Here is a 20,974-nt window from a genome sequence, read left to right as displayed (position 1 = left end):
CTCTAGAGTCGATGCTCACGCAGGTTGCCATGTGGTGAACACTGAAGCTTCAGTGTTTATCCAGCTCTGCATCAGTCTGTAAACCTTTCTGTGTTCTAACCTCTCTCCATTTTTCAAAAGCATCTCCAATATTGATCCTAGTTTGAGCACGTTTCTGCTCGTGGAGCTTATTAGAAACATGCAGAGGCTTTTTAGGTCGGGTACAATCTCTTCTATCTGAACCACTTCTCTTGCCCGCTTCCATCGCTGCAACACCTGTTGGTTTGACCTGATAACTGCTCTCATATCTGACAAACCGAGGGGCGTCCAAAACGGCCGTGTGGGGGTCGCCTTAAAACCGCCTACCTTCTCTGGTCCAAACAAATCCAGAGCATTCAGGAGCAGAATCTAAAGTTAGAAGGAGGACATACTGGCTGCTGCATTGTTGTCAGAGAAGCCAGCACTTCAACATAGCATGTTTCCTTAATGTCTGATCATATAGTGAGGTCACTTTATCATTTCACTCACTACACTGATTGGACCTTTAAATCAAAAGCTTCACAAACAGGAGAAAAAGTGCATTCATGGGGGACTATTTTGATCCTCCTGTGACGCTCAAGTGAGTCATTTGGGCTCTTGGATGATTTATGAGGGAAAAATAAAAAACTGAGTTCATTACAAAGTGCAGCATTGTGGTTCACTGATGTGTCTTATAGATCTGAGGAAGAACATTAGCATGGATACTCACACATTATATTCATGGTTTCTTTGGGTTTCAAATGTGTTTTGAAGTCCACAAGATGAATATCAGATGAAAATTTCTGCCTACAGCACCACCCTCTGGCAGAGGTGTGTAACTGCAGCCTGCTGCCTCCTCATCCAGGTTAGGTTTTCTGTCACATCTTCTCAGGTGCGTGGAGAATAAAAGGCTTGACGTGTTCTTTAAACTACACGTGTTGCTGGAGCTCTTTGACCTCCTCATCGTCTGCAGACAAACCGCTCCGAGCTGCAGATCAAACGTCGTCGCTCTCTGGTTTTTTACAAATGCTGCTCATTTAGATAAATTATAAGACGTGAAACAAAAGCTGCCCTCGAGGATTTCTTCACCTCTTATCCTCGACTAACTGCCGGTTTAATCCGACGCCGTAGTCCGGATTATGTCCTAACCTTCTCGTCTTAATGAACCTCCATTCACTCCGAGTTCATTACGAGGCTAACTGACTCGGGATCAGGAGGTGAAATCACAGAAGAGAAGTGAGTTTTAAAGAACTGAACAATCAGACCTCCAGAATCCTTGTTTAATCATTTAGTTTATTTTAATTACTCCAGTGTGGAATGTCTCGTTTCCTGTCATCGCATGTCCTTATTGTCTCTCCTCATCCCCTTTCTTTGTCTTGTTTCCTCTCTCCTCGTTGTATTTCTTCCTTTAGTTCTGTTTCTTTTCTCTGCCTCCTATCCCCATCTCCTTGTTTCGTCTCCTCTAATTTCCTTTCCTTTTCTTGTTTCCTCCTTCTCTACTTTCCTCATTTCACTTCCCTTCTTCTCTTCTTTTTTCCTCTAATCTCCTGTTCTCCCCTCCCCTCTCGTTACCTCCTCCTTTCTCTCCTCTTCTCCTATCATCCCCTTGTTTCCTCTGGTCTGTCCTTGTTTCCTCTCCTCTCATTTTCTTTCCTTGTCTTGTTTCCTGTTGTTCCTTCTTCTCTAATTTCCTTGTTTCTCCTCTAATCTTCTCTTCTCCTCTCTTTTCCTTTTCTCCTTTATGGTTTCCTCGTGTCTCCTTGTTTCCTCTCATCGGATGTCCTTATTTTCTCATTACCTCCTTTCTTTGATTTCTTTCTTTCTTTCTTCTTTCTTTCCTTGTCTTGTTTCCTCCTTCTCTACTTTCCTTGTTTCTCCTCTCCCATCTTCTCATCTTGTTTCCTCCTCTTCTCTAATTTCCTATTCTCCTCTCCCCTCCTCATCTCACTTGTCTCCCCCCCCCCCCCCCCCCCCCCCCCCCCAGTACCTGAGTCGTGTCGTGACTCTTCTGAAACTCTTTCCAGCTGATCGAAAATAAAAGTCGAACTCATGGTGATGATGATGGCTGCTGTAAACACACACACACACACACACACACACACACACACACACACACACACACACACACACACACACACACACACACACACACACACACACACACACACGTTGAGCTGCCTTTATTTATTAAATGCTTCCACCCTTATCTGATTTCCATAAATATCCATAATCACAGACATTAGTGGATTCATGCAGAGCTAACATCCCTCACACTTCTCTTGTCTAATTATTTTCCTCTTTCTGTCTCATTTATTCACACACAGAAATACACACAATGTACAACACACACACAGTTATTAACACAATGTACCACACACACACACACACACAGTTATTAACACAATGTACCACACAAACACAGTGTTTAGTGTAGTGTGGTTGGTGTGATCAGCTTCCAATGAATAATCAATGAGGTGGAGTTTGGCCTCGGCTTCAAAGAGAATCATGTGGAGCTCTGTACACACACACACACACTCCTCTCACTGTGCACACACACACACACACACTAATGCTGGACGCAACTTCCTCCTGACAGGGTGTCGGTGCCTTACTCAATATCCCCCCGGCAGTGCTCAAGAAGCGAACTGGCACCTCTGCAGCTACCAGACCTTTTTCCAGACTTGGTCCGCACGGGAACCTGAACCAGCGACCCTCTGGTCCCTACAGACTGATCTACTGCTGCCAATAATATTAATACAAACCAAAATCAAAACAGCAGAGGTTGATTGCATAAATAGTCACATGCACACCCATTCTAAAAAGCCTGTTTTTTACATCTTTACAGCCTGGTTCAAAAAAACAAATAGGTCTGATTAGCTCATGTCTCGATCGACACACACTGTACGGGGGGGTGAATGTTTTGATGACTCATCAGTTTTGATTTGATGAAGGATAAGAGTTATTCACAATAAGGCGTGTAGCTGACATGATTGACAGGTGGGCGCGATGTAAAGGTTTATCAGGAGGTTTAAAACCCGCCTCAGCTCCAGCTCTCAGCCTGTCGTTAGGTTGACTGAAAGTTAGACTGAGACAGCATTTCCAGCATGGAGACCGCCATCGATGGGACTCCAGCGCCCCCTGCAGGAACAGACGGGCGACGTCACTCAGGCTTCAAACATGAATATTTACAGTCTGTCTGTCAGACACATCACCTCCTTTTACTCCCCCCCGTCTGTCATCCTCTCTTCAGAGTCCGTCAGACCCTTTGGAGGCCTCGTCGTCTGTCTCCTCTCAGATCTCTGCTCCGTTTCACCTGCTGACACCTGAGAGAGCCGCTTCACATCCTCACATTAACGACCCCTCAGAGGTGAGAATCCTCCTCAGTCAGATCTTTGTTTTACTTTTCATCTTTAGTTTTTTTCTAAAGTCTTTTTGTTCGTGTTTCATCCTCAGGAGGCTCCCTGCAGACGAGATGAAACTGTCATCACTGTAAACTCTCCTAAAGGGAGATGAAGCTGCAGCGGAGATGTGAGAGAGATCACACACACACACACACACACACACACACACACACACACAAAACGAACAATGAACTCCGATCTGAACGCTGCGTACTCTCTCCTTCAGGCAGTCTTAACTGAAATAAATCTGAATGTTAAGATGTCAAATCCTCTCATGGGACTCTTGTAGATTAACATCCTCTCACCCGCAGCTCTCTCATACATCTGCCACTAAGATAAATAATGATTACATATTGTTTGAAACACATGAAATGCAGACAAAAATAACGTCAACAATGAAAAGGAACCGTCTTCTCCTCCATGTGGACAAACACTTTGAATCATTGATGAGCCCTTTGAAACTTTGTGTTGGAGTTTTAACATTTTCAAACCTACAAAAAACTAAACAGAAAACCTGATTCCAAAGTTTAAATTAACTCCTTACTGCAGGTCTTCCTACATGCACTATCAAACCCCTGCTGATGATCCAAAACGCAGCAAAACGACTCGTCTTCAACCTCCCCAAAGCAGCATGTCACTCTGCTGTCCACCTCCCTCCACTGGCTCCCAGTTACTTCTCACACATTTAAAACTCGGCTGCTCGCTTACAAAAACAGCCACACAACGGCTCCTCCTTACCTACACTCATCCAGGTCTACTAAAGAGCTGGGACTTTTTCTTAAAGGTGCAAAGGGACTCAATTTAAAGTAATAAATAAAGGGGGAGTTTAAAAACAACAGCTGATAAAAACCGGTGTCTGATTCACACTTTAAGAGTAAGTGTCCTGATAAGTATTTCATCCAACCCAACTAATGAAATAAATCAGAACTGTCCTTTTAATCTAAACTCAAAGGTAGGAGGAAGAACGACTCCACAACTGAGGAAAAAGCATCTGAGGAGCACTTCTGGGACTGACTCAGTCCTTCTTTATATCCTTAAATCTTTAAATTTGATGTGATTCATTAAATCTCTGCAGTTCAGTTCACACACATGAGGAGCTCGTGTTTGTGTTAGTTCTCTGTCTGATGCAAGTTTCTGCTTAAATGTGAAGAAAAAGAGCCGAAGAGAATTAGCTTCTATGTATTCAACAATCGGACACATCGTGTGTGTGTGTGTGTGTGTGTGTGTGTGTGTGTGTGTGTGTGTGTGTGTGTGTGTGTGTGTGTGTGTGTGTGTGTGTCCTCTCAGTGAACCCTCACACTGAGCTTCACCCTCTCTGCAGAGCCTCTCGGCGTTACAGCAGCCCGCTGATCTCAGATCTGTGCTGTAAGAGAATCAGTCAGCACACTGAATGTCTGATGATGCTGCAGCTCGTCACTGTGGTCAGACACTCAATCCCTCTCAGCTGTTCTTCATTTCACCACTAGAGGGAGCTGTTACACACAGATCCTCCACAGTGTCTGTTAGCTGAACTCTTACACTCTTTGGTTTAATTTAGTATTCTGCAGCTGTGTGTGATTGTTCAGTATTTAAAAATTAAATCAGACGATGCGCTCCGACTACAAATGCAGAGATTCTTCTGTTTGACCATCTGACACTGCAGCAGGATTTAGACGACTCCTGTTGCCATCACAGGGCTTAAACAGGAGCTCCTCATTCATGTTGGATAAAATGTCCACCTAATCGAGTTTAATACCTGGCTCAGAGGTGCTTTATCTTTATTGATTTGCTCTTTCACAAAGTTTCTGACTCACAAGAGACACATTTGAAAAAAGGGAAAGGTCTAAATCAAATCTGATTTCTTGGCCCTGAAGGATAAACAAAGTAATTCTCAAGTTTCTCATGCACTGAATTACTCAAATAAACTGAGAATACTCCCTGGATATGATGTCACACACTCTACATATTAAATCAGTAAGATGTGTAGAGAGTGGAATGATAAAGTGACCTCACTATATGATCAGACATTAAGGAAACATGCTATGTTGAAGTGCTGGCTTCTCTGACAACAATGCAGCAGCCAGTATGTCCTCCTTCTAACTTTAGATTCTGCTCCTGAATGCTCTGGATTTGTTTGGACCAGAGAAGGTAGGCGGTTTTAAGGCACCCCCCCACACGGCCGTTTTGGACACCCCTCGTTTTGCCAGATATGAGAGCAGTTATCAGGTCAAACCAACAGGTGTTGCAGCGATGGAAGCGGGCAAGAGAAGTGGTTCAGATAGAAGTGATTGTACTCGACCTAAAAAGCCTCTGCATGTTTCTAATAAGCTCCACGAGCAGAAACGTGCTCAAACTAGGATCAATATTGGAGATGCTTTTGAAAAATGGAGAGAGGTTAGAACACAGAAAGGTTTACAGACCGATGCAGAGCTGGACAAACACTGAAGCTTCAGTGTTGCTCCTTCACATCCAAAGGAGCTGTTTGAAGTGTTTCAGGCATCTGATTAGGATCCTCCTGGACGCCTCCCTTTGGAGGTTTTCCGGGCACGCCCAACTGGGAGGCAGAGATCAAAAGTTTGCTTAAACGTTGATGTGGAGAGGGAAGTCTGGGTTGACTTACTTCACTTGCTGCTCGACCTCTGATTGACATTAAAGATGTGGTTATAAAGGCGGGTAAACTTTGTGGTCTTGGTTGAAAACTAACAGCGCTGACTGACCAGTAAAGTTAGCCTGACCTCCAGAAGACAAAGTATTCCTTCTTAATCAGAGGGCTGAGATGATGTGGAATAAATCTAATCGTAGTTATCATCCATTTTTATGAATATTCAAAGGTTGGGAGTCTTCTGCAGTTTTTTCTCAGATCATGACAAAAGAAACATTAAAAATGTTAAAATGTGTCGTCCCCTGTGTTTCACTCGACAGCACGCCTTTTTGTGTCTGACTGATTGCCCTTTTGCTGCCTCTGCTAATCGCTCTACCCCGTCATGTCTAATTAGCGTGCCGTGTCATAGTCAGTGACAGCCGTGTTAATCCTCTCCCCCTGCTGGCTGTAGCTCCCTCGATACTCGTCTGCTCGGGTCTGTCTCCTCCTCCGGCCGACTCGTCTCCCTCTGAGGAGGGAACGTTATCGATCGCTCTGATGCTCCCGGGGGGCTTCACTGGTTACGTAAGAGCCCAGCAACAGGCCCCCCCTCTGAGGTCATTCAGTACGGGGAGGAACTGCTGTATCCGTGTGTGTGTGTGTGTGTGTGTGTGTGTGTGTGTGTGTGTGTGTGTGTGCAGACTGTATCCTTACAGTGCAGAGCTGTCCAGAGTGTTCACAGTGATTAATGACTCTCTCCTCCTTAAATGCTATCTCACTTTTAATCACTGACCGATGAGCGTCTGTCTCTCCTCGCCGTCTCTTTCTCCGTGCGATCAGGCCCCAAATGAAATGACCCAAAAGCAGACTCCAGTTTTAAGAGTTGATATGGGATTTATTTTTGAACGTGGACCAAACTCCATTCACAAAAACATCGTCGTTTAACTTTGCAGGACACTGGAGCTGCTTGTCTACCTCGGCCTGTACTGTGCCCAAACAAATCAATATGGAGTCAGGGATAGACTGCAGCTGGTGTAGAAGACGCCGATGTACTATCCTGGTGTCGAATGTAAAGGCAGTGCAGAAGTGCCTGTATTCCTGTACCTGTATTCTTTCTAATACCCAGCAGGGGGCGACTTCACTGTTGTTTAAATAAGACAGAGGTCGTGATTCATGGAAGGATGCACGTCTTTTGCACCTGCTAAATCTGTGCAAATACAAACAAAACAACAGCGTCTAATCCACAAGAACACTCAAAGGGTTAACTGTTCCCCGAACTGTGCTGCAGAGCAAACAGCGCCTCTGCATGTCGGTGCTGTTTACACATATTTAAAGGTCACGTCTTCTCCTCCTCTTCAACCAGTTTAAATAAGTCTCAGAGCTCCCCACAACATGTGTGTGAAGTTTCTTGTTCTAAATCCACTCTGATCCTGTATTTGATCATGTCTATAAACCCCTCTAGTTCAGTCCTGCTCAGAACAGGCTGTTTCTGTGTCTGTACCTTTAAATGTAAATGAGCTGTGTCTGACCACGCCCCCTCTCTGAAAGGACTCAGGTGTCTCTGGCTTTCTAACTCCATGAACGACTGCACAACAAACTTGTGAAACTGTCCCGTCTTCATCCAGCTCATCACCTCCATGTGGACCAAGGTTATGTGGTCTGTCAGTAACCAGCGGAGGCCTGTGGATTATTCTGCGGCTTGACAGGCCCCGCACTAAGCATTAAAAGTCTGAAACATGGTCTTTGAGGTAACTTAGCCTAAACCAGGTGTCACTGAGATCACATTTTATACTTTCAGCTGATTTAGTTTTACAGTTTGTACTGAACCGCCGGGATGATCAGAACTCAGACTTTGGCTTGAATTCTAAAACAGTTTGGTAAAATCCAACAATATATGGAAACCCCCCCCACCACCACCACCACCACCTCCTCCTCCTCCTCCTCGTGTGCCAAATGATTTCACTCTCCATGATTCAGTTGCAGAAAGCCAAGTGTACTTGGCATCGCTCAGTTCGGAGCACATCTGCCCACAAGGCCCTCCCTGAATCAGCAGAGCATCTTCTTTGAATGAGAGAAACGGTTGTGAGTGAGCTGTGTGTTTCTATGAATTTATCTCCACTGGAACACAGAGCTTACAAGTTTCTCCCCGGGATATTTATTATTTTCCAGAGTCATAATGCGGAAGAAAGCGGGAGATTAATTGAAGCGTGTCGGGGTAAAAATATTGATTATGTTTGCAGCATTCAGAGAGGATAATGATTGTCTGTGGAGGGTCTGAGAGCGGCTGAGAACACATTCAGATGATTACAGAGTGTTTATAAAACCGTGCTCTCGTGCACAGAATCTGAATGCAGAGCTGCTTGAGTGTGTTGCAGGTGGACAGAGGAGGCTCTCCCTGCAGACTGTAGGTTTAAGCGTTCCCACAGTCTGATTCCCTCCGGGGCTGCGGAGTCGCTGCTCTCCTGCCATGTTTCAGATGATTCAGCTGTCGAGTCGGCTGGCTCAGGACGTTATTTCATCATATTCATCATACCTGGTGAGAGTGCAAATGATCGGATATTTTCAAAGGCCTGTCGATCACTTAAAGTTAAAGCAACACGAAGAAATTCTTTAACTTCAAATAAGGAGCATCGCTTTATGTCTCAGTTTTCTGGAAGAATGTCTTGATGGCGAGCATGGTACACTCATTCAATATTAATTCACAGCCAGTATCAGGAAACTTTAAAGACCGACTTTAGGGTTTCAGTTAGTTTGAATACTTTGGGATGCTAACTTTATCGTGGAAAGGAGCGGAACGTTTCCACGTGCTTTAAAGTCCAACAGGTATTAAATTAAAGATTAACTTAAGTTTTCCACATGTGTGTGCAGAGCAGATACAGATGCTTTAAGGTGGAGTCAGTAGAAATTGCCCCTAATCCCAGCATCATCGCTCCCAGAAGCCCCGCCCCCTGCAGGACGTAGTGTGTGCGTTTACTCCTTGTACCTACACTGCAAGCTAACGCACGCTAGCACAAGCTAACCGCCGGTGTTCGTCACCTGCCTGTCCAACAGGAAGCAGACCAACTCCACGTCCACGGGTAAAAGACAACACAAGGTTCACCCTCGTTTTAGAACGAGCTTTATCCACTTGGTGTTTCTCCTCACTGTGATTATATTTTCTCTTCTTTGCTGCTACGTCCACGTCCGTCATATTCACCGGTTTGAATGGCGTCCAATTGCTGAATTGTATCCACTCCTAAACTCACCTGCTGCGCTGTCATTGGCTGGAGGGAACACACCAGCTCCGCCCAGAAACGTCCCGAGTGAACCAGAACAAACCAGGACAGTAAAATCCAGTCAGAGGACAGAGTCTCTGCAGACACAGTCACCACCTCACATGTACGGAGGCCCAGAAGGGACGATGGAGCAGCTTCACTTTAGGAGAAGTCTGTATTTTATTTTGAAGGAGAAAAACATACTGACTTTGTCTTGAAGTAAACTTAGTTCCTCTTGTGATTGCAGTCATTATGAATTTATTGGATTGTGTAAGAGTGTCTTTCTAGACTTTCCGCAACGTTCTGTGTTCTCATTTTCTCTCGTCTTGTAGCGGCGCTCGGGGAGCAGGCATGTCAGCGTCTCTGCACCACAACTCGTGTCAGACAAACAGGTTTTATCGCTCCTTTGTTCATCTGTTCTCCCCGTTTCATTACCTCGGCTCACAGAGGAGGAGGCTGACTGACAGCTAATATTTTCGTCTCTGACATTCACTCCTCTCTTCTCTCACGCCTCCCTCCTGGATCCCTCCGTTCCTCAGCACAGAGCGTTTTCACATCGGTCAGTTCACCTTTTAAGTCATTGTTGCAGCTCCAAAATAACTCTGCTTGCTGTAGGTTTCCCCGGAGCACGTTGTGAACCTCTCTCTCAGCTCGTCTGTCACAGGAGAGTTTTCATTAAGCAGCCTTTTGGTTGCCGAGCTGCTGTTTGGTTCTGCTCCTGCATGTGTTTTAATCTGCAGACTCCAGAGACTGTTCAAATCTACATCTCACTTCTTAAAAAAGAACAAACACATTTCTATTTAAACACAATAAAGCGGGTGCAGAGCGTGAGACGTGACGGGCTGAGAGCTGCTTGTTATGCAGCGAGCAGAGCAGCACAAAGCCTCAGGGATCAGCCATGCTCAAGGAGTTCGTTAAAAACTTTTCAGATCAATTTTCAAGGAAATTCACTGAAGGTCTAACATTGAAAATGTGCTGAAAGGCCTCTATCCCTCACAGTGATCTGCTGCTGAGCTGCTTTGTGCTTTTTAAATCAAATCTCTCTGAATGGACGCTTTCTTTTTAAAATAAGATGATGACACTCTGATGTAAGAATGGACCTCTGCACTCCTTTTGGGCCGATCGTCAATTTAATACAAAAAAAACATTGTTCAAAGACATTTTTCTGGATGTGTTTTTAAATTCAACAGAGATATCAACAGATGGAAGGACGATGAAGGAACCTGGAAATGATTCCACAAAGGATCTTTAAATGTGAATTAATTTGTTTTAAAGGTCACATATTATATAAAACACACTTCTCCAAGTTCCTCTAACTCTAATATGTGTCTCTAGTCCGTCTACAATCCTCCCAATGATGAGAAAAGTCCATCCTCTCTGTCTTTCGCGTGCTCCACTTTTCAGAAAAATGTGTGCTCAAACAGGCCGTTTGGAGATTTTCCCTTCATGACATCACAAAGGGCAGTAACCCCTCCCCCAGGTGGGTGACACTCCCACAGCTAGGTGTTTGTTCTGCCCTCTGAGTCTGCCTTCTCACCGTAAACAATAGGACATGGAGAGAGAAAGCCCGAGTACACCCAAGTCCTTCCAGAGAGGGGGCGTGGTCAGACACAGCTCATTTACATTTAAAGGTACAGACACAGAAACAGCCTGTTCTGAGCAGGGCTGAAATAGAGGGGTTTATAGGCATGATCAAATACAGGATCAGAGTGGATTTAGAACAAGAAACTTCACACACATGTTTTGAGGAGCTCTGAGACTTATTTAAACTGAAGAGGAGGAGGAGGATATGTGACCTTTAAGTGCTTTTTACACCTGTAGCTCGTTACAGATGATAAAATAATTCATTGCTGCATTTCTCCCTGAGGTCTTTTTGTGTAAACTGTAATATGATGAAGTTGGCCAAATCACTCAGCAACACAGGGACGTCATTACGTCACAGCCTCCTTTCCCCACTGCGTAGGTAAACAAAGGCTGTGCACGTATTCGCACCTGGGTCTGAATCTGACCTGTGGCTGTGTAAAACCACGACTGTGTCTGCTGTTTGTAGCTGTTAGTGTGTGTAGCTCTTCTCTTCTGTGCTTTACTTTATTCAGCCTTTTACCTGCATCAAGTGAAGGAGAGCTGCAGGCAGAGACTTCCTGCCAAATCTGTGTTGTTTGTTTCTTCTTCATTGTGAGCGTTTGGCAGAAGGGATACTGTACGCAGCCCTCTCTCTCTCTCTCTCTCTCTCAGCGTCTGTGGCAGGCCCACTCCCCTCTCCTCCTCACACTCCCTCTCTGTGATTAAAGGTGCTGCAGCACATGAAGCATTTTATCTCTATTTTAATGGCTGTATTCCTGATGAGACATTAATTACAGAAAGCAAACAGGAGCAGAGCTCAGCAGCCTCTCGGTCCTCCGGTGAGCTCAGGACAAACACGCCACACAACACCAAATGTTCTTCACACTGTTAACCTGTAATATAGCTTCTGTGATTACTGTCAGTTCAGTCACGACCACTTAGTCAAGACAAAATACTTATCTGCTGTTATTTATATTTAGCTCTGTACTGGGTTCTCCCTGCCCTTATGCGTGCCAATGTTGAAAGCATGTGTCTATCTCCATGATATCTGATGTGCTTCCTCCCCTCTGTAATATTTCTGTCCAGAAAGTGCATTGAGTGTGCATCTTTCTTTTTGGGCTTTTTGTGCCTTCAGTGTAGAGATAGGACAGTGGATAGAGTCAGAAATCAGGGAGAGAGAGTGGGGAATGACATGCAGGAGGGAGGCCACAGGTGGGGGGTGAACCCGGGCCGCCCGCTTGAGACGACAGCCTCCATACGTGGGGCGCGCGCACTAACCACTGCGCCACCAGCGCCCCATGAGTGTGCATCTTTCTGAGAGATTGTGTGACAGTGTGCCAGCTCAGCTAACAGGCTGCCTACGAGCAAACAATGTATTACTGAAATGTTATCCTTTAAATTGGTGTTCAAAATGCACGGCGTTCATTTGATAAGATTTAAGTTTAATTCATGAGAAATATTATGAAATGTATTTTTTTTTTTTTAAGAGGTTTTTTTTTTTAAGGGAACATACAGAGAATTGACTTTCTGAAAGCGACAGATGTTTGACTTTCTTCTTTGCGGTATAAAATGTGGGTTTGCTCAGGTTAGGTCTGCAGGTACTTGTAGTCCAGTGTGACTCCAGGTCCGACTCTTTGAAGTCTTCCTCCTTCTGTTACCACATGCTGACACCGCCAGACTCTCCCGCTGGAGCCGTGAAATGCTCGGAGAGAACTTCACGCTGAATCAGGAGAGCGGCGGTCGAAGCCGGTGGTCGTAGTAGAAGGTGAAAGCCTCATGCAGACGTGCACGCTGCTTTCTCTGCAGCAGAGAATTGGAGCAGAACATCTGACCTGTTTTTATTCCTTGACACAGAGAGTGGACACGATCGCCTGTGCAGACTACAGTACGGATCTGCAGCTCACAATCTGAAGCAGCTCAGAGCAGCACACCAGGAGCAAAGTGTGTGTGCAACTGTCCAGGCCTACGAGAAAACCCCTCACTGCTCTCAAAAAGGTAATCAAAATGTGATGCATCATTAAGCATCTACAAAAATCTGAGTGAAAATAAACATTCAAAAATATTAAGAACTCGTTCAAAAACAGGACTGTGTGGGCGTGGCAGTTCACCCGTCAATCAAAGTTTGCTCCCCATTCATTTTTTATTTTGAACAGAAACGTAAATTCAAGATGAGTGACCAGTGGAGGTGGGAGGTGTGTCTTTCGATCGGCTCTCAGAGCGTAGACACACAGAGGCTGACCTGCGAGGAGGCAGGAGGCCACTCCGGGTGTCAGATGCACGACTCCGCCACAGCTCACCAAAACGCCGCCCAATGTTGCTCCAAACCCACCGCGTGACAAGCCGTCGTCCTCACCGGTGAACGTGCAGCTGCAGGAACGAGCATGAAGGCGGAGCGGAGGGAGCAGAGTCGTTTTGTTGCACCCGATCGGACGGGTTAGCGTGTATGTGTTTACTATTGGTTTGAAATTGATGCCGTAATAAATCACAACCAATTATCGTTAACCGTTGGAGAGACTTTATGAATGCAGATGCCTCCACAGGTGCACTGTTTGGTTAAAAACACAGAATCTCCCATCATGTTGACGTTTGGTCATTTTAGGACTTAGTCGATGTTTAATCTCAGCGCCTTTTAAATCCTGACATGACTCCCAGGTGACAGAGTGACAGAAGGGCCGTCTGCCCCCTAGTCTGCTCTGAGGACTTTGAACCAGATCCATGATTCCATAAAAGCCTTTTCCCCACCTCAGGCTGTGTCCACACTCATGATTTTAAAGTGCTTAATTTACTGCTACATTTACCCCTCATGTCCACTTCACTACTGAGTCTTTAAGACCCTCAAAAGGAGGGCTGACCTTACTTCAGTTTGAAGGGTTGTGATTTAGTGTGAAGAGGTGGAAAATGAAGTCTTTCTACATATGTACTCCTGAACATTTCTAGACTCTTTAATGAAGACTGATCCTGAAATCCTCCTGATCTGGTTGTTCACACATACACCTCACATTGTAGACTATCCCTGTCAGACAGGAGGGGTGAAGAGAGGCATCCTGAGGTAAGATGCAGAAGTGGCAAACGAAGCAGCACGACGCTATAATGAGAATATGTGTCTTTCTATCAATGCTACGTGTAGTTGAACAGAATCTCAATCTGAACTAAAGAGTGGAGAAGAACATACTGGAGAACAGGAAACATAATGCAGCAGGTTCATTAGGAGATGGTAGAGGTGGCGTGCAGACAGTCTATGGTGGTGCAGCGATCACAGGGGATAAACGTCACCACCCCCTCCCACTCGCTCCAGGTGAATTCTCCTGATTATATCCTGCTGTGTTCTCACATCAGCTCACTCTGACTTTCTGCAGAATAAACACGAGGAGGCTGGAGGAGACACTCCGGGTGAAGTCGGAGAGAAAACTTCAGGAGTTTTGTGCAGGTGTGAAAGCTCATCTGAACATCTATGGTTTGTGTTGGCTCTTTCCCAACACTGAACAGACAAACCCACAGACCTGGGGTCAACCAACAGATAGCTAAAAGCCTCCATTAACGGTTGATGATATCTTTCAGCAGAATCATTTCAATACATATCATATGCTGCAGAAGCAGGTTTTTAATCCACCTGCAGGCTCGTATCAGTCTGCTGTCAGGAGCGTTTGTTAATCCTGTCTGTGTGACTTCAGTCCCTCCTCTTCATCTCCACAGCCTGACCTGTGATACTCTGTCTCTCTGCAGCAGCAGCATACACCTGTCACCTCTGAGGATCCATAACTCACACTGAAGGAGAATCCATCTGTGTTCCTGCTGGAGGTGAGACATAAACATTTAAATACACACAGAGGAAGAGGGGAGAGGAGGGGGGAGGAGAGGAGAGGGAGGGATACAGGAAGGAAAGATGGAGCAGGATGAGAGATACTGAGACTTTGAGAGGACGTGCCATCCCTTCTGTTGAATTAATAATAAGTGCATACATCGTGTCACAGAGGAATGGACTGTGCAAAGAAGATCTTACCCTGTTGCATAAATCACTTAATGAAGGACGTCACATGACCACCATGAGCCCTTTATCAACCCCACTGTTGGAACAATGATGAACAATGAACAGAACAATGGTTAAAAATATGAAAACCCAAATGTGACATGTTGGTCGTAGCTGTGCCTCTGAGCAGTCACCTGTGACCGGTAAGCAGATGTTCCCGCCCGGACTGATAATCTGCTCATTAGCCAACCTTGAAATTGCTCATTATCCTCATCCTCTTTAACATGCCTCGATCAAACTCTCAAACATCAAAGTCTGTGTCACGTCAGAGCTGCAGCTGTGTTTAACAGGATCGTTCACACAGCTGTTCTGAAATGAAGTGTGTTATGATGGGTACACACCGGACGATTTCAGGACGATTTTAGGACGATTTTAGGCCCAGTTTGCCCCCCCCCCCCCCCCCCCCCAATGGTCAAGGAGGCGTGGTCTGATTCAAGGCATGTTGCAACCCATTGTTTGTCAAAAGAATCCTCAAGTGTGGGCTCTCATTTTACTGCTCAGAGCCGCCCCAATCTGGAGTCATAAATATCGAGTCCAACACGGTACAGACAAAAATGGATTTAGAAGTAGAGACTTATGCACACCAACAGCAATAAAATATATAAAGGTAGATCAATAAGCTCCTCTCAGCTCCTCCCTGCTCCTCTCAGCACTCATGCACTTTGAATTAATTGCAGCTGATTTTGTGTTTATCCTATGGTCGACTTGAACGCAGAGCATTACAGTAATCGAGGCTGCTAGTTATAAAAGCGTGCATTAGTCTCTCTGTGTTCATGTTCTGTTACACGCTCCTGTGTAAAGCAGAGTGTTTATATTTTATTTATATTATAAATGAATCTGCTCTCAATGCAGCTTAACTTTACATTTATGAAACATTCATGTGTGAGGCTCCTGCAGCCTGCGGCCTGTGGCCTCAAACAGTCCTACATTCACAGCAGGAGGTGTGTGTGTGTGTGTGTGCGTGTGTGTGTGTGTGTGTGTATGTGTGTGTGTGTGTGAGTGCGTCACAGGAGAGTTGTGCAGCCTGTGTTTCTATTCTTAGCTCTGTGTTAGCATGACAACATACATGCACCATATCATACATTCAGATCCAAACTTTACTCTCCTGGGTGTTTCTTCGGTCTCCATTCTGTGTTTCTTACAGCACAATAAAAGAAATTAGAGATGTTTTTAGTGTTTGCATGTGTTCGAGGCTTTGGTTTAAATCTTCATGCAGAGCTGACAATGTGCAGATTATCATATTGTTATCGCCCTGGTTCTTATTTGGGCCCGGTTTCCGCGACGATTCCAGCTCATCAGGTACCAATTTGTTGCATTTTGGCTGTTTGTCTACACAACAAGCACCTTAAATACTGGTTACAGAGTGCAAACTGTTGAGCAAGGCACCGTCTCTGTCGTCGTGTAAACTGGCAGTACAGAGACCTTTTCCCACACATGCATTACGCTTCCAGTCAGCAGACATCGCTGGCCCTGCATTGCTTTCTCTCCTCCATTTAAATCAGTGAAAAGTGCAAACATAACACTGAACACGGCGCTGTGCTAAATCACATCCATGAAACGCACTGACATGCTGTACTGAGCTTTTAGACAAGGACGGAGATGTTGATGTAATGAAGATGTGATGCAAATGAGCCCCAACGTTCTCTTTAAGGACACAGATATTTATGATCCCTGCACACAAGTCAGACGACATCCGGTGTTTACGACCTGATGCTTCGGTCGGTGCTGCTGTGCATGAGTGGAGAGTCAAAGAAGCAGAGGATGGCGAAGAGGAAGAGGAGGAGGCAAATGTAAATGGTGAGAAAAGAAAGAGAAGTGGGAGGAAGCGCTCGAGGGGCAGAGACGATTGTGTCCTGAAGGTGTGAGGCCTTTTGCATATTAAAGCGTCTCCAACGTCGAGTGTGTCAGCCTGCATACACGACCACATCAGTCAGCCTGCAGCAGGAGGACGAGGAGGAGAGGTGGAAAAGGTGGTGAGGGAGGGAGGATGAGGCCTGAGGAGAACATGAATTACTGTGACGCTGAAGGACACGGAAACCTGCAAAGATTGCAACACATCAACAACGCTGTGCACGCGTGCGTGTCTGTGGATAAAGACAGCGAAGAGAAAGAACGGCTGACGGAGGTTTGACTGTGTTTGGACACTCTGGCATTCCCGCCCTTTGGATCGTTTGCTCCGGTCTGAATCACGGACCCATTGGTTGCAAAATGTGTGATGCACATGGAAAAATGCTCTCTAAATGGTCCGATTATTTTGTGGGACAAATGCCCAACAACCTCACATACTTCTTAACATTTAACCATTCTTTCGCCTTGTTTCATGCCTTCGGTCGACCACAAATTTCTTATTTTCTTTCAAAATAAAAGAAGGTATATATCCAAACAGAGGTGAAGCAAATTTATCGTGAGAACAAAATACAAAATGAAAGCATAACATTTAAAGGAGCAGTATGTAACTCTGACCCCTAGTATTTAAAGTGGGTATTGCAGTCCAAATTCTAAACATTGTAGAGAGCTGTCTCCCGCCGCCCCCTCCTCTAGAGTCAATGCTCAAGCAGGTTGCCATGTGGTGGACACTGAAGCTTCAGTGTTTAGCCAACTCTGCATCGGTCTTCTAGCTGAACCACTTCTCTTGCCCGCTTCCATCGCTGCAACACCTGTTGGTTTGACCTGATAACTGCTCTCATGTCTGGCAAACCGAGGGGCGTCCAAAACGGCCGTGTGTGGGGGTGCCTTAAAACCGCCTACCTTCTCTGGTCCAAAAAAATCCAGAGCATTCAGGAGCAGAATCTAAAGTTAGAAGGAGGACATACTGGCTGCTGCATTGTTGTCAGAGAAGCCAGCACTTCAACATAGCATGTTTCATTAATGTCTGATCATATAGTAAGGTCACTTTATCATTTCAGTCACCACACATCTCACTGATTGGACCTTTAACTATAGATATTCAGGTTTTTAAATTGAATTTCCTTCAACAATATACTAAAAATGTGTCTAAATGAATCTACTTCTACTTCTTACACATCCTGCATATACCTTCAGAACACGTTCAGGTTATCGTCCCTTATAGGATGCAAAGATGTAGACCTCGCTGATCTCTGCCGTGCCAATCGTGACAACTAATAAAAGTGAAGATTTAAGTCCTTAACGTGTGCTTGTGCAGTAGAATAAAGTTTTCCCTCTGGCTCACACGTACAATATCTGTGAGGAGGCGAGCCAACGTGGATGATGTGTGCAGAGGTTAGAACAATCCTCTACAAATGTATCATGTTTCCACTACTTCTCTTTTCCTGCTTCCACTTCCTTTTCCTCTAAATAATTAAAAAGCATATATAAAGCATTATAGTGTTTAATGTGAACCGGTGGAGGGAACACCGCCCTCTCTCTCTCTCCCCCTCTCTCTCTCGCTCTCTCTCTCTGTGTCTGCTCTATTATTTTCTACATTACAGAATCTGACGGACGCTTTGGTCCAAAGTGGTTCACGAGTTTATCCATCACGCATCAGGAGCAATTTGGGGGGCTAAATGTCTTTCTCAAGGATACACCGGGACAGCTCGTTGTGCAATTTCACGTCAATCAGCGTCACTTACGAGAGGCGGCAGAAAGAAAAACGATTAATATTGTAAAACTTCTTCTGGTCGACGTGATGTTTATCGTAGGTGTGAGTACGGTCGCTCTGATTGCGTGCAGGGCGGCTTCAAACCTGCAGAGGCAACAAGACTCAAAGGTTACTTTTGGTCCCATTCAGGGTGAGGTTTCCTCAGTCAAATTAAAACACAGCGATACGATCAGGTGTTTGGAGAATGAACTACCAAAGCATTAAATTGAATTGCATTGCTAACTGGTTTTTACCCACCCCTTAACTTCAGCCTCTCAGGAAACAGATCCATCACATCACAAACACTAAAAACTGCATTGGAAAGATCATCAAAGCTTCAAACATCATGTTAAGTGTCTCCTTGTTCCCTCTTCACTGAAGCTATGACACCGTTAATCCTGGGAAATTAAAAAAAAAAGACACATTGCTTCGGCTTATCTCAGCTTGATTCAGAGTGCTGGTATGCGAGCTGACTCCTTCTCATCACCGGCTGAATATTCGTGTGCAATACAGAACATGTGCTGCAGGCCTTCATATGCATATTGTGAAGAGCTGCTCTTGTATCCCGAGGCAAAGCAGCATATCAGCGTCTCCCAGCATCCTCTGGTGTTTCCACCCCGCAGCCTGAGGAGAGCCGAGCACGAGCGGTCGGACCTCGTCTATCTCCGCTGAGCACACATCATTAAAATCCAGCGGCGTTGCAGCGAGTACACAATCATCCGAGGAGGCGGAGAAAACAGCCGATGAATAAAAGATGGTGACAGAGGAGGATGTCGACAAACTGAACCAAAATGGAGATTAGATCATTTTCATGTGATGTTGTGATTCTGACTCTGATCAGCTGGAAACCGCCTCGCTCTATTTCTCAGCAACAGGAGGTTGTTCTCTTCAGGAAAATCAGAAGAAGTACGTTTGAATCCACAGGACTGAAGCTTGGGCCGCTTGAGTTTCTCCCCGTTTCTGATGATTGTTGTTGTAGAGACTAAGTGCAATTTCAATTTCGATTCACTGTGAATCAAAGATTTAAATGGGGCAGACATTCACTGATTCTCCGTTTGTGTACGTCCAAAGAACACCCGTGATGTTCATCAGAATATTTCCTCATCCATCCACCATGTTTGATCAGATACCACCACAGGAGAATCTTAACCAGATCACGGCAGGATTAAGACTTGTGACTAATGTCATTACTGTCTCCGAGGACAGTGCACGCACTGTTCTGTGTGTGTGTGTGATTGTGATTTTTAAGCCACTTAGTCTCAATGACGAATCATCTCTGCCGTGTTTCACTGCTGGCTCGCCGCGTTGCACACTGAGTCTCTGACCCTTCATTAGTCACGTCGTGTGAGAACCGGCAGAGCGATCGCTTATCCCTCGTTTAGCAGTGACCGCTGCAGCGAGGATTAATCGATGTAAGGGATTGTCTTTCCTTGTACGGTGTACATATGTCATCCTCTCTCCAGCTCTTTCAAATATTCTCCAGACCGTCCGTCTTCCCGTCTCTGTTTCACTCACCAGATACAGATTAGAGATGTGGAGGTATGACACACCGGGTTGTTCACCTGCGCTGCTTTCAGCTTCAGAAGATCAACGTGAAGTGAACGACACGTTGCTACTTTTGTTACCCGGTTAAATCTCATCTACAGAAGTCTACGTTTGCATAGCGGTGAATACTGCATGGACAATAAATAAATAAATAATAAGTTCAAGATGGAGAAAAATGTTGAGAAGTTGGTAAATGAATTAATGTTTAGGTTCTGCAACCTCAGCTTTCCTGTGTTTTCTTGTGTTTCCCCATTGTGTCCGTCTGTCTGCAGTGTTTAAAAATCCCGCTCTTTCGTCCACTCGTCACCGGATCGTCTGCTCACCAACAGCGCTAGGGAGTCGGCCATTTTGGATAGAGAAGTTTACAGTTTCACACTTGTCTCTTCTGCACTTGGGTCCAGCTGTTAGTGAAACTGTAACAGTTTGGGAAGCCATCGCTACAAAAACAAATCACAAGGAAGACGTCGCATTTTGAGAATCAGGAGATTCAAAGTGTAAAAACAGTATCTTTAAACTTGTTCTTTTTTTTTATGGAAATGATAATGAAAGATTGATTTCTGGACTTTTCTCCTTTTTGCACGACATCAAGGTTTTATTCTCAAAATGCAAAATCATGACCACAAAAAAAAGAGAAGCAAAAACAGTCACAACACCGGTGCAGTGCAACCGAATATTTATTGGTGCAGGAATACGTTTGGGTGCAAATGCTCGTGTGTTAAATGTGCACGTTTAAAAGTTCATGCAGGTCAAAATGCATCACCTCTAGACCTGAGACTAAGAGGAATACCTGTGTTGTTTAATCACACACACACACACACACACACACACAAACAATAAACATAGCACTGGATAAATGAAAAGGATTCCATCTCATTCCTTCCTTCAAAGTTAAATTCACAGTTGAATTTCTATAACAGCAGAATCAGAATTTGTAATTGCATTTTTCTCACAGCTGAAATCGTTTTGGGATTCAGTCGAGCACAGCTGACGAATATTAATGTGAGACGGATGATCAGCTGAACTGTGCTG

The 20,974-nt window shown here is 44.9% G+C and overlaps 2 long non-coding RNA genes across 2 annotated transcripts in view; one reads left to right on the top strand and one right to left on the bottom strand.

Annotated features, from left to right (window-relative positions):
* Positions 1 to 19,632, bottom strand: part of LOC132956491 (uncharacterized) — an 89,673-nt gene extending 70,041 nt beyond the window's left edge. Inside the window, exon 1 of the long non-coding RNA XR_009666035.1 lies at positions 19,616 to 19,632. This is a non-coding gene — a long non-coding RNA (uncharacterized LOC132956491). The remainder of the gene's footprint in view (positions 1 to 19,615) is intronic.
* LOC132956494 (uncharacterized) overlaps positions 10,514 to 20,974 on the top strand; it is a 47,134-nt gene continuing 36,673 nt past the window's right edge. Inside the window, exon 1 of the long non-coding RNA XR_009666038.1 lies at positions 10,514 to 10,783. This is a non-coding gene — a long non-coding RNA (uncharacterized LOC132956494). The remainder of the gene's footprint in view (positions 10,784 to 20,974) is intronic.

Source organism: Labrus mixtus, chromosome 22 (genome assembly GCF_963584025.1).
Source record: "Labrus mixtus chromosome 22, fLabMix1.1, whole genome shotgun sequence".
In the NCBI taxonomy this organism is placed as follows: domain Eukaryota; kingdom Metazoa; phylum Chordata; class Actinopteri; order Labriformes; family Labridae; genus Labrus; species Labrus mixtus.
Note: the sequence above shows the minus strand (reverse complement) of the source record. Positions and strands in the feature narration are given on the sequence as shown.